General features: G+C 45.4%; 1 long non-coding RNA gene across 4 annotated transcripts in view; it reads left to right on the forward strand.

The window, feature by feature from the left end:
• LOC128123177 (uncharacterized) overlaps positions 1–13,667 on the forward strand; it is a 286,853-nt gene that overhangs the window by 178,694 nt on the left and 94,492 nt on the right. For all 4 annotated transcript variants that reach the window (XR_008222589.1, XR_008222587.1, XR_008222590.1 and 1 more), the window contains one exon: positions 1,406–1,529. This is a non-coding gene — a long non-coding RNA (uncharacterized LOC128123177). The remainder of the gene's footprint in view (positions 1–1,405; positions 1,530–13,667) is intronic.

Genomic DNA, 13,667 nt, shown 5'->3' on the forward strand with positions numbered 1-13,667 from the left:
AAACACTGTTGCCACATTGCCTCTGGTCAGATATTTGTCCTAAAGTTTCTGAGAGACAGTGTGATAGCAGAATTCGGATACCTGATCTCCTCTCTCTCTCACTATCTGAGTCTGTCCTGAGGGTGTAGTGATGCCCCACCCCCACCCCACGGATCTTCCTTCTATGCAACCCAGAGAAAATGTCCTTAACTCTGGGATAGGAAGGGAATGAAGTTGTGGACACTGACTCTGTTAAAGCTGCCTTCAAAGAGATGATGTCTTGGAAGGAACCTTTCTATGGGGAGAGAAGGTTGGGAGGCTCTTGGCAGGGAGACAAGAACTCTATAAGAAGAACATGGAGTGGCAGCGAATTAAGAAACCATGATCATTCCACAGGTCTGATCTCCCTACAGTCCGAGCATAGGAGGATGAGAAGGTTCTAGGGCAGGAAAAGAGAAGCCTGAGGAACAAGCTGTGTGAAGCTGATCCTGGTGATAGAAACTACTATTGTCAGCTTCCTGGGAAAGCTGCAGGGGCTGACAGCCTCTGGAAGCTGAGGTCTGTCAGGGGTGGGCAATGAGGTGCGTTGAGTTGTGTGTCTTTACCTAGTAGTATACGGGAAATTTAACCAAAGGAAGAACTTGTGTGTTCACAAAAACCGTGGTGACAGTTGCAAGGAGGGTGGCTTGCAAGGGAGCAAGCAGGGATCCGAAAAGCCAACGTGGGAGCCTCCGGATGCTCTGAGGACTAGGTGGGAAGTGATCCCTCCAAGGGAACCATCATTGTTGAAAGCAGCCACTCATTTTTGCTAAGGCAGAGACAAACCAGCTGTTCGGGCTAGTGTTATTGTCAACTTGACACAACTTAGGGCCACCTGGGAAGAGTCTCAATGAGGCTTGTCGACACTGAGTTGGCCTGTGGGCCTGTCTGGGAGGGGGATGTCTTGATTATCTTAATTGATATGGGAAGACTCAGCCTAGAAGTGGGAAGTGCTTCCTGGCAGCTTCACTTTTTGATCGCTTGGCTTTTCTATTAATTAATTAAATTTTAATCATATATTGGTTTGTTTGTCTGCTTAGTTTTCTCTCATACAATCGGCCCTGCCTAGATTGCTTGACTTTTGTTCTCACTGGTGAGTTCACCTACCCCGTTGCTCCCCCTGCTGACTCCTTTGCTGACATTAGAACAAGCTTTTCTGGGCTTCTCTCGTGGGTGGAAGACCAGCAGCTTTCTAGGAATCCTCCAGACAACCAGCACCAGCTTGGGAGTTCGGAGGCATCCAGCCTTACAGGCTGAACCACTACTGAGTCCTCAGCCTCCTCTTGTAAGACAGCTATCGTTGGGCTACTCAGATACTGCTGTGTAGGACAGCCTAACAAATCCTATTTCAGCATGAGTGATCAGCCTATTGGTTCTATTGCTCTAGAGAACCCTGACTGTGGAAGAAGAGTTCTGACCCCCAATTCAAAGTCAAGGAAGCAAATTCACTCACATCCGATGAAAACTCACTTGGATGAAGAGGCAGGATGGAAGAGCGGCTCGGGGGTCAGGTAGACCAAAAATTTGCTATGTGCTCGTTGTGCAAACTTGACGGTCAGTGAGACTCAATTTATTTATCTTTAAAATCGACTCAAATTGTATTTCGATGATAGTGTGGTTTCCAGGGTGAAATGAAGTCTCCGTGTGTAGCACTTAGCATAACATCAAGAATAAAGTGATTTCTCACCAAGTGCGAGCCATTGTGTGTATTACTGAGGGTTAGTTGACAAGAGGAGCATTTATTGTTATGAAGTGTCCTTTTGCTTATGAGGCTGGAGAAGGAGACAGGCAGTACAGAGTTGGAAGTAGCTTGGCTAACAGTGAACTAGCCTGTGAAGCAGCAATGGGGTGGCATGGCTATCTGGGAGCTGAACGTACTTCAGCATATAGAAGCAATGCCTGAGCCTTTGCCCGATGCTGTGGTCTGAACATCTTTTAAAAGTACACATGCTGGAAATAATATCTCCAATGTGTATGTCAATTCTCATGTGTTAATGTTACTTGGAGCTTATTGTGTTCTTATTGCTCTTTAAGATTTTATGTTATTCTTCTTGGTGTGTGTGTGTGTGTGTGTGTGTGTGTGTGTGTGTGTGTGTGTGTGTGTGTATGCCAATGCTGTATTGGTGGAGTGCCCATAGATGCCAGAAGAGGACATCAGACATCCTGAAGCTGGAGTTACAGCAGTTGTGAGTCGCTTGCTGTGGGTGCTGAGAACCAACTCAAGAGCAGCAAGTACTCTTAACTGCTGAACCATCTCTCCAGCTCCCTTGATGTGATTTGAGGGGGAAGTATATCCATAGCCACATGTGTTTGGATGGGTGGTCTCCAGCTAGGGGTGCTATTTGGGACGGTTAAGGACCTTTAGGAGACAGAGCTCTGTGGGGAAAAAGTGGGTCACTGGGGATGGGCCCCATTTCCTGTTCATTCTCTGCTTCCTGGCTGCAGATGAATGTGATCAGCTGGCCTTCTGCTCTGCCCACCATGCCCTCCCTGCCTAATTCTGTGTCTTCTTCTCTGTGATGGAATGGTCCTCTCAAACTGTAAGCTGGGATAAGCCCCTCCCTCCTTCCCTCCAGAGGCTTCTCATCAGCTATTCTGTCCCAGCAATGAGACACGAATCGATGCTTGTTTGGGGGCAGTAGGTAGGGTTTGATGGGGTCGTGAGGGTGGGGTCCTGGTGATGGTGTCAGTGGCTTTTGTAAGAAGAAGACGACCTATGCTGTCTCACTATGTTGCCCCTTGGCCATGCTGTGATGCCTCAGGTAAGCCATCGTCAGATGCCACCAGAGCTGGCACCACGCTTAGGCTTCCGGCCTCCAGAAACATAGCAAAAGAAACTTCTATATCTTTTCTCTTTTCCAGAAAAACAGACAGACAAATAACAACAACAAACCCACATTTATTCTCAGCTGATGACAGATAATGAAACCTCTTCTTTTCATAACAACAAATAAATACAGAGATAATATGGGGTTTTTCCAAATAAAATCATGATTTTCCCAATAGTCTAATAAAAGTTATTCAGATATAGGATCACCAAGATACTAAATCTAAGAAGGGCAGTTGTGATGAGGCACAAAACTGTCAACACAATGTTAAAGTCCCTCACAAAAAAACTAACTGCAATGGAAGAGTGGACTGGCAATGGAGAAAGTGGACCACTGTGTGACAGAAATTAATGCCAGCAGTGAGGACCATTCTGTGCATCTGGGCTTGGTACCCAGGAATGTATCACTTAATAGTATTATTCTCTCCTATGCCACACAATCTAAATCTACCCATAAGGAAACATCAGAAAACCCCAGTGAAGCTGTTCTAGTCTTCAAACACATCAATACTACAAAAGACTGGAAAAGGCAGAGGAATTGTTCTACATCAGAGTCATGACAATACAATCTACAATCCTGGATTGGATCCTGTCTTTTAGAAATTGCCAGCAGAGCAAATGAAATCGGAATAGAGACTGCAGATTAAATGAAAGTGCCGTCTGAATGGGAGGCTGCGAGATTTATATGCTTGAGCAAGACTGTGTGCTTACTCTTGTAAAGTGTGTGTATAGTATTAAAGCATAGAGGGCTGGGTATCTGTACTATACTCTCAGATGGGCCAAATAAAAAGATATGTATTGAGAAAGAGAAAGCTATAAAGCAAACACAGGAGTCATAAAAAGTAGATAATGTGTAACAATGAAGGTTCTTTCTTCTATTTAAATTTCTCTCAAACAAGCGTGTCCACATGGACATGTAAGTGCTTATTTCTAAAAAATTGAAACTGTCAGACTGCCCAATGTCCCCCAAGTAAGGGAAGCAGCTAAAAGATTCTTTAGGGGTTGGTTGGTAACACATACGGGCTATGTCTTTCCCACTACAGCTTCTAAAGCTTTCTATAATATACACAAACTTCTGCAGACATATGTAATTGTATCATTTTGATGTTGATACAGTCTCTAAGTTTTCATCATTTTCACGTTTACTTTGCTAAAGTTTGTGTTTGGCTTTAATGCAGATATCATGTTCATTCTAGCTAGTCTTCCTCCCTTCCCTCTGGAGCAGTGTCAGATATGTGTGCTCTCAGCTAGCAGACTCAGTACGTGGATCATATCATTAACAGAATATGGAGACCTGTGATGTTTGTTTCCTGCTCTGAGATATGGCACTAATGAAGACCTGCAGGGGGGCAGGGGAACTTGTGAGAGGAAGGTACTCAGGCATGCGTGTAAAATGAGAGTCATGCAAGTTCAAGTCCCAGGCTGACCCAAAGTTAATCAACCCAGCTTTGAATGGTCTGTGATACTCTGATTGGGTTCAATTCTGAATTCCTTATTAAACGTCTGTTCTTTTAAATCATCCAGACTCCAGTATTTTGTTATAGTAGTAAAGACAACAACAACAACAACAAAAACAAACAACAACAACAACAAAACAGCATATGGAAATACAACACACATGGTAGAGCTTTCTTACCCAAATTCTCTGAGATGACTTCTGTGTATCCTCCTGTTCCAGACAACATAGAGCAAGGGAGAAGAGGACAACATTTAACCAGGCTGTTGTCCTGACCTTGGACCTTTAAAATTTTGTTTATTTTTGTTTGTCTCCTGTGTGTGTGTGTGTGTGTGCGCGCGTGCGCGCACAAGTGCAAGCAAGTAGCCAAAGAGCAAAAGAGGGAATCAGATCCACTAGAGTTTGGAGTTACAGGTCATTGTGAATCACCTAATGTGGATACTGAGGACTGAACTCCAACCTTCTGCAAGAGAAGCAAGTGTTCGTAACCACTCAGCCCCAAGGCCTTATAATTTAGAGCCAAAAAAAAAAAAAACACCACTCAAAATCAGGGTGTTGTACATGCCTATAATCCCAGCACTCGGGAGGTGGAGGCAGGAACTCAGGATCTTCCTCAGCTACATAGCAAGTCTGAGGCCAGTGTGTGTATTAATTATACCTTGTTTAAACACACACACACACACACACACACACACACACACATTTATGCATGCACACCATTCAAGGTTCCAGGTTACTTAGGCCCTGTCCTGTGTCGGCTGTCCCCTCTCTACATGATGACTGTCTTTATTGGGAGGTGAAGGGGTTCTTGCAAGGAATACAAAACCCTTCCATAGTGACCTTCTAAAGAGGAGCCGGAAGTGGTGGGTTAGCTGCTTCTCGGGCCAACTACGAACTTACTTTCCTCACTTACATGGCAGTGTCTCTTCCAAGAATGGGGACAGGATGGAAGAACTCGACCTCCAGGTTCACCCCCCATAGCCAGTATTGACTTTCACCGTGTTGGTGGCCTTGGCACCCACTGTGAGGCAACCATGACTACATTTTCTTTCCTTTTGCTCTGTCTCCTCGTCAATCCCATCACAATCCTCCTTTACTGAGAACTTACCATGTGCCATGCACCCTACCGCATCAGCTCATCGAATTCTTACAACCGTGTGAGGGAAAATGATCTTACCACTTCCCTTTTCATGAGCAATAACCAAGGCATGGAGAAGCCAAACATGTTGTCCAAAGTCATTGGCTTAACCAGCAGCGTTGGGACTTAGACGCGAGGAGTGTCTTCTCTTCATTAAGACCAGCAGCTGTCAGTGGGGCTCATGGGGGCCTGGGTTCCCTGGGTTCTCTATAGAGGTCTATGAGAGCCAAGACATCTCGTTGATTTAATTGCCTTTTCCACTGTGTTGACTCAGAGTGATAATGCAAAATCAGCATTTTACCCGTGTGGGTTACACTTGGGGTCCCTAGACTAGACAGTTGTTCTGTGACTATAGAATGATGTACTTTCAGGGGAAACCTTCACGTTTACTTAAGAATGTCCTGGTGAAGTTCAGTGGTTAAAGTGCTTGCCCCACAAGCGTAAAGACTGGAACCCACATAAATGCCAGATGGGTATGGCAGCCTGTTTATAATCCCAGCCTCAGATGGTGGGGGAGGGATCCCCAGAGCTAGCTGACTAGAGAGATTAGCCACATTAGTAAGCTCTGGACTAGGCTGAGATGGGCCTCCATGAGGGAAGATCACGGAGCCTCGGGTTCTAGCATCCATCTTTTGTTTCCACATGTGAGTGCACATGCAGGTATGTACCCAAATACATGAACACACACACATACACACTTGCACATGTATACCACAGACACACACAAAAATGGGAAAAACAAGAATTTCCTCATGAGAAGATACAATTACCAACGGTATTAAATCTCTACCCTTCAGTACCTCTCCATTTAATGACCTGTGCAATCAAATGAGAGGTATGCACACTAACTTATGCCAAATATGTTGGTCTTGAGGAGAAACACACATGTGAACGTTTGAATCATGAGTTGAGCCAATCCCTTTCTTCATAAAATACCCTTTATTTGAAAAAGTGGCTGGCAGACAAATGATGATTGTCTGGACTGGGGGATATGGAAAACATTTTCTTGCAGATGAACAGAGTGAGCCTGTCGCTTAAAGGAAAGCAATCGACAGCATTTGTTGTCATTGCGAAAATTCACGTTTTCAAGCCTATTAGGATTTGGGAAATTTGTATGCATATTGTATCAGTCATGGTCTAGCCAGGAGAGAGAAACCACCTAGTAATTTGAATAGGGAAGATTTTATATAAGGAATGTACTATTTCCAAAAATGAAAGAGAATAAAAAACACCTTAAGATTAAGGGAGACTATCCACGGGAGGGGTGGTGGGGAGGGCCTCCCTCCATGGGGCTGTGACTCAGGTTCCCATGGAGTGGATTCCATGATAACCCTGCTGTGTAACAGAGGCCAAAGCCCATCCATACACAGTGGGTCCAAATTGGCTGGAGGGATTGTCTGCATTTTATCAATGGCATTGCCAGAAGCTGTTGTGATGCTGAACATTCTAGAAAGCCAGCTGTGGCACCCGCAGAGATTCCCCAAGAAGCTCCTATCTATGGTTCTTTGGGCTATCCCCAGGGAGATGCTGTCATGAGGTTGGAGCTGCCTGGGAAAACCTTTCATGGGAAACAGTTACCCGTGGGATGTCGCAGCTGGTATGGAACTCACCACTTCTTGTCATGTGGTAGAGGGTCAAGCAAGATCCCTGGAGTCAGGAAGGCAGTGCTTTTCTTCCTCAGTGTCCTTCTAGGGCTGCCTATGGGTTTGGAAGAAATGTCCCTGGAACACAAGCAGGAATGGAGGCCAAGGAGATGGGCAGCAACCATTGGGCAGAGGACACAGCCCACTCCTTTGCCTGCTCAGCCTCTGAACTTCCCTTTTCCCATCAAGTAAGAAGTTGCTAACTTTCGAGCCAGGAAAACTCACATCCCCTCTGCACGAAAGGCAATGAGGAGACTCCGCAGTTATTACATCCAGAGCTGGCTATCAGAATGTCTCCTTAAATTTAGCCATGCTACCACTGAATAATTTATAAACACTAAATTATAAAGCTGCTCTCCAACAGCTTATATATAAAATGAGCATGGAGTTTCAGTCCCGGCAGCCTGCCACCTACTCATGGCTAGCTTTTCTTGGCACTTGCCTTAGTTAGGTTTCTATTGCTGTGATGAAGACCATGACCAAAAGCATCTTGGGGAGGAAAGGGTCTATTTCATCTTACATTTTCAAGTAATGGTCCATTCCTGAAGGAAGTCAGGGTAAGAACTCGAAGCAGGAACCTGGGGGCAGGAGCTGAAGCAGAAGCCGTGGAGGAACATTGCTTACAGGCTTGCTCTCCATGGCTTGCTCAGCCTGCTTTCTTATACCATCCGTGACTACCTGTCCAGGGGTGGCACTGTTCCTAGTGAACTGGGTCCTCCCACATCTATCACGAAGCAAGAAAATGCCCTACAAATTTGCCTACACATTAATCTTATAGAAACATTTTCTCAAGAAGATTTCCTTTTCCCAGATATTTGTGTCTAGGTTTATATTAAGTTGACAAAACCCAACATCATCTTAGAGGTATGCTGCCCAAGGAACTTTTGCTTCCTTGGTGAAGCACTTTCTTATGGATAGTCTTCTCAGAAGGTGGCTACCTGGTGAGCTTTGTGGGTTCCCCATCTGGCTTACTTTGTCTTCAGCTGTGCCTCTGAAGATAGCTTCACTGTACATTTCCCAAGCATCTCTACAGGGACTTCCTATTTTCTACCTCTCTATTTGCCAAACTCAATGCACTGACTATGGTCCAGTGACTTCTCTGCTACTCCGTGGGCACAGCCACATCTTCTCAGGTGAGGCACACGCCCAGAGCATCCTGCTACTTGAAGATTGTTGGTGAGGTCAGAGGTGATATTAACCAACGTGATTTTCCAATACTGAATCATGAAATATGTCACTGTTTGCAAAATACACACCACACAGGTAACCAATATTTCCAGGTGATCAATTCATGATGTAGAATTCCATCAAAGAATAAGACGGATCAATGGATTTTAATGTAACAGCATATTAAAAGGTTTCCAAGCTGTAACTCAATTTAAGAAACTGCCATTTGTTGAGTGTTGCTGTAATTTCCATGAAAGCCCACACTTATCAGAATGCAATCAAAGCAAATGCTCCTCACTTTTCCAACTCTTTGTCTGTATGAGGTCATATTGCATCCGTATACTCACACAAAGCAATATCACAACAGGCTATCTAAAAACCACTATAACCACTGAGCTAACGTCTCTTAAGACAGACACGAAAGAGATTTTTGAAAATGGAAAACTCAGCTCTCTGGGCATGGTGGTACATACCTACATGGTGGCAGTCAGCACTTGGGAAGTAAAGGCAAGAGGATCAGGAATTCAGGCCATCTTTGGACTACATAAAGAGAGTTCAAGACCAGCCTGGGCCATATAATACCTTGTCTCAAAACAAAAAGTCCCAAAATAGAAGAAGTAAAATAAGGTCACTGTTCTTGCTAATTTTGGTTTGAGAACAAAAACAAAATTCCTGTATTCATATATAAAGAATTTGTTATTATATCTGAATAAAGTAATGCATACTGAAGTATTTAAAGCTTTTCTCAGTCTTCAAATTTTCTGGTGCAGTAAATATGGATAGATATAATCTCCATAAACACAAGCTCTTTGGAGCCTCAACAATTTTAAGATCATAAAGAGATTCCAGGACCATGTTCTTAGGAACTGATGTTTTAGGCTAGAGAAACTTTTCTTCCCAAAGTGAGGCCTCTGAACTTGAATGTGAACAGCAGGCAATGTCTTGTGGTCTGTGCGCCATGAGGATTGCTTTGTGCTTAGAATTCATAACTGTTTTCACCCAGACACCTAGAGACACTTCAGGAAGACTCCCAGTTCATGGCTGTTACCCTGCACACCTCCCCCTAGCATGTTTGCCTTTGTTCATGCCACATGTACCTGTGCTTTGGCTGAACCTGAGCACTGGTGAAGGGTCAGTTTCTGTTCCTATGTATATGGGGATGCACATGTGTTTGTACGTTTGCATGCATGTACACTGGTAATGAAGATAGTCTTGTGTGTGTGTGTGTGTGTGTGTGTGTGTGTGTGTGTGTGTGTGTGTGTGTTAAGGCAATCTCGGGTGTCATTTCTCAGTTGCCATCCAAGTTGGTCTTTGAGATAGGGTCTGGGATTCGCCTAGTAGGCTAGGCAGTCTGGCCTGCAAGTCCTAGAGCCATGACTGTCTCTGCTTCCTCTGTGCTGGAATTACAAGTGCACACCATCACACCTGGCTTTGTTTTCATGTGGGTTCTGGGGAATGAACTCAGGTCCTTCTTCCTGTTGTTTTGAAGAAGCTCCGTCCCAAGAGAAAGAATCCTTGATGACTTTGTAAGAAGCATCAGCACGGCTGGAGAAGCCACTGTCCTGCTGCCTGATGGGAGCATCAGGACCAGTGGATGTTCTGTTTACTTTCTTCCCCTGGTGTCTCCTGGCTTCACATGTACTGAACCCATTGCTGATGCTCCCTGCTCCCTTTTGTCTTGGAGAGTTCTGTTTTCACTTTTCCCCAGTTGGCTGTAGCGTGCATGCACCTTGTCTGACTTCACAATAGGTTTTGGGGAGGATGCAGAGATGCCTTGCTGTAAGGGGAATGAACAAAGACCCTCGGCTCTCCCAGACAGGGGCTCCTATACCTCAGGATGTCAAATGCTCTCACTAGAAGTGTAGAGGTTTGAGAATCAACTATCTAAACTGCAGTGGCAGGTTGTTGCATCTATGCCTTTGGAAGGCTCCTTGCTCCTTCTGTTACCCATCTTTGAGACATGCCCCGCTGAGCAATGATGGAGATGTCCACAGTCATGTTCCCATTCTTGGGTGTACATCAGGATGTCATTGATACCTCCTAAAATTCTGCAGAACAGAATAATTCAAGATCTTCCTGCAAGGAGATAGGAATGTAGCTCAGCAGTAAAGCACTGGCTGAGCTTAGACAAGGTCCTGGGTTTCATCCCCAGATCTCTCTCTCTCTCTCTCTCTCTCTCTTTCTCTCTCTCTCTCTCTCTCTCTCTCTCTCTCTCTCTCTCTCTCTCTCTCTCTCTCTCACACACACACACACACACACACACACACACACACACAACAAGTCTGAAAGAAGGTGTCTCACCCAAACTCTGAGGAGCGAGAGTTCCCCCCACTGTCTGTTACTTAAGTAGTGGATGCCTGCCATGAGTGTCAGCTTCCTCTGAGAGTAGCCCCAACCTGTAGTTTCTGCCCTAGGCCCCAGTCTGCAGGTGGGCTCTGCCTCCGTGTCCCTGGGAGCATGACCAGCTTAACAGAGAGGAGCACAGAAAGAGGAAGCCTCTTCAGTCACCTCTGAGATGAAAAAAAGGAAGAAGGAGAAAGAGAGAAAAAAGGAGAAAATCAAAGACGAGTCCTAAAAACCTTCCTTTAATCTTGGAGCTTCCAGATCTGGTTTCTCTTTCATCTGAGACTTCCAAGTTATCTAGTTATTTTATGGGTCGTGAAGCCAAAGGCGGAGAGGGGGTGGTGAGGGTGGTGGTGGGGAGATTAAATTAATGAACAGGTAAGGAGGTTTATTATTTGTCTGATCCTTCCTCCCTTCTTGCTAATTTCTCTGAGCCAATTTGGGAGGCAGTGGCTATCATGTTAACGCAGGGACAGACTATTGTACCCGTGTTCTTTCTGAAGCCATTTATCTGAAGGATATTAAACATCCAATTTACATAGACATTATAGCATCATTGTGAGGCAGATGCGTGTGCACATGCGTAAATGGTAAGAAAAAAAATGTGGTATGGGAGACAGAGTGTGAGAGAGAGAACACATTAGGCTATGTATCAAGTGGGCCTATGTACACATCCTCAACTCACATTGTCACCTGTTACAAGTTTTTAAAGAGGGCCGGGCGGTGGTGGCGCATGCCTTTAATCCCAGCACTCGGGAGGCAGAGCCAGGCGGATCTCTGTGAGTTCGAGGCCAGCCTGGACTACCAAGTGAGTTCCAGGAAAGGCGCAAAGCTACACAGAGAAACCCTGTCTCGAAAAACCAAAAAAAAAAAAAAAACAAAAAAAAAACCCACAAGTTTTTAAAGAGGGCTGAAGTCACTTAGCAAGCTACTTTGCGAAGTCATTGGATCTTAGCAGGAAACAGACCCCAGACAATAGCAGGCATACTTATTAAATATATTTCAGCCCTCAGGTTCCTGAATTTCTTTATCTCTACTCCTGTGTTCATTGTGGTCGTCACTCAAGCCTGATATCTGTCTAACTGGATGTCTGGTGGTGTCGCCTCCGCTTGTGTGTGTGCGCCTGTGTGATACAGCACAGGGGGCAACAAATAGCAAGAAGAAGAGGCCTGATGGTTTGGTTGAGTAAGAGACACATCAAATTGCAAGTACCACCAAGGTCCCTGTGACGACCTCTGGTGGCCTCACTCCTGGAGTGGGTATCTGCTAAGTTACTCTGGCAGCAGAACAGTTGGTGATACCAGGCTTGTTCTTTCCCCGGGTTCCAGCCGCACTCCCAGGAGCTACCTTCCCTTTATGTTTTCCTCTAGGCGTTCTCATAGCACTGACTCTTAGCTTCCTTCTCGAAGGCTGGACTTTCATTAGAGCTATTGGAGATGGTGCTGCTGTCGTGGTTTATGTCTAAACTAACAAACCTCATCTGAAAGGTAAACAGAATGCTTCACTAGTAAAGTTCTTGCTTTGCAAGCCATGAAGACCTGAACTTGCTCCCCAGAACCTGCATAAAAAAACTGGGGATGGTGGTATGTGCTTGTAATCCTAGCACTGGGAAGGCAGAGACAGGCAGATCCTTGGAACTCACTGGCCAGCCAGGCTAGCCTCCTTAGCAAGCTCCAGGCAGTGAGAGAGAACCGTTCTCAAAACAAAACAAAACAAAACAAAACAAAACAAAGCAAAAAACAAGGCAAATGGTACCTAAGGAACAACACAGGAGGTTGATTTCTGACTTCCCTACACACACTCACATATATGAACACACACACACACACACACACACACACACACACACACACACACACACACAGAGAGAGAGAGAGAGAGAGAGAGAGAGAGAATAAAAAAGAAAGATGAACAATTGCTATGCCCTTACTGATAAATCTAGATCAGGCAATAGCCCCTGTCATGACATCCTTAGGCCTTGATAATTTGGTCAGCAGACTTCTCCTGCCAATCACCTTTCACAGTCATTGCCCCACACTGTGTCTTCATCCTGGAGTCCTCCATGTCTTGACTGGGGTCCTTTCCCTGCCCACTGTCCTCCTGTGCCTACTATTCCTAGCTGAGGTTAAGATCTGGCTTTGGCTAGGACGGGAGTCAGACATCCCAGTCAGTTGCTCCTTCCCCCACTCCCTCTTCAGAGCTGCCGCCTACGATTATGGTCTTTTATCATTCAAGTCTGTTAAGAATCTGCTTTTTTTTTTTTTTCTGCCATCAAAACTTCTTGTCTTCCCTGGGACTTAAAATACTGTCCTTGAACCAAGATGGGGCCCTTGCGCATTAAACACACTCTCAACTTCAAAGCCGCATGTGTGGTGCTGTGAGGGTCCCTGGGGATCGTCAATATGAGACGTATGTTTGTTAAAGTACAAAGAGAAGTCTTGCTTCATGGTGGAGCTGATCTGAAGGGTAGGGGTGCTGCAGGGCCTTCCTGTCTGTCTCCAAAGGAAAGAAGGATTAGGGGAGGAGAGGTCTAAACTCCAGGAGGAGTTGGCATCAGCAGCCTCTTGTTCAAGGAGATGCACAGTCTCCAAAGGCAGCGGGGGCAAGAATGGCACCAAGACCCCCGAGACTCCGCCCTTTGTATAATCACAAAACACTCCCGGTTGTTCAGAACTTTTCGGCTGGATGCTCACACCAGCCCTGTCGGTAGGTGTCTTAGTTTCATCGTCTGTTGCTCTAGTAAGATACCTTGACACAAGTAGGGGATAATGGGTTTTTTTTTTTTTTTTTTTGGTTTTTCGAGACAGGGTTTCTCTGTGTAGCTTTGCGCCTCTCCTGGAACTCACTCGGTAGCCCAGGCTGGCCTCGAACTCACAGAGATCCGCCTGAGTCTGCCTCCCGAGTGCTGGGATTAAAGGCGTGCGCCACCACTGCCCACAGTTCCAGGTTATAGTTCCGATCACGAAGGACGTCAGGGAGGCAGGAACTGGAAGCAGCTGGTCACATTCATGATCAACAGAAGGGAGAAATGAATCTGCTTCTTTTCGGCTCCCTTTCTTCCTTTTTAGGCAACCC

Source organism: Peromyscus californicus, unplaced genomic scaffold, assembly GCF_007827085.1.
Source record: "Peromyscus californicus insignis strain IS unplaced genomic scaffold, ASM782708v3 Scaffold_11__1_contigs__length_118956290, whole genome shotgun sequence".
NCBI lineage: Eukaryota > Metazoa > Chordata > Mammalia > Rodentia > Cricetidae > Peromyscus > Peromyscus californicus.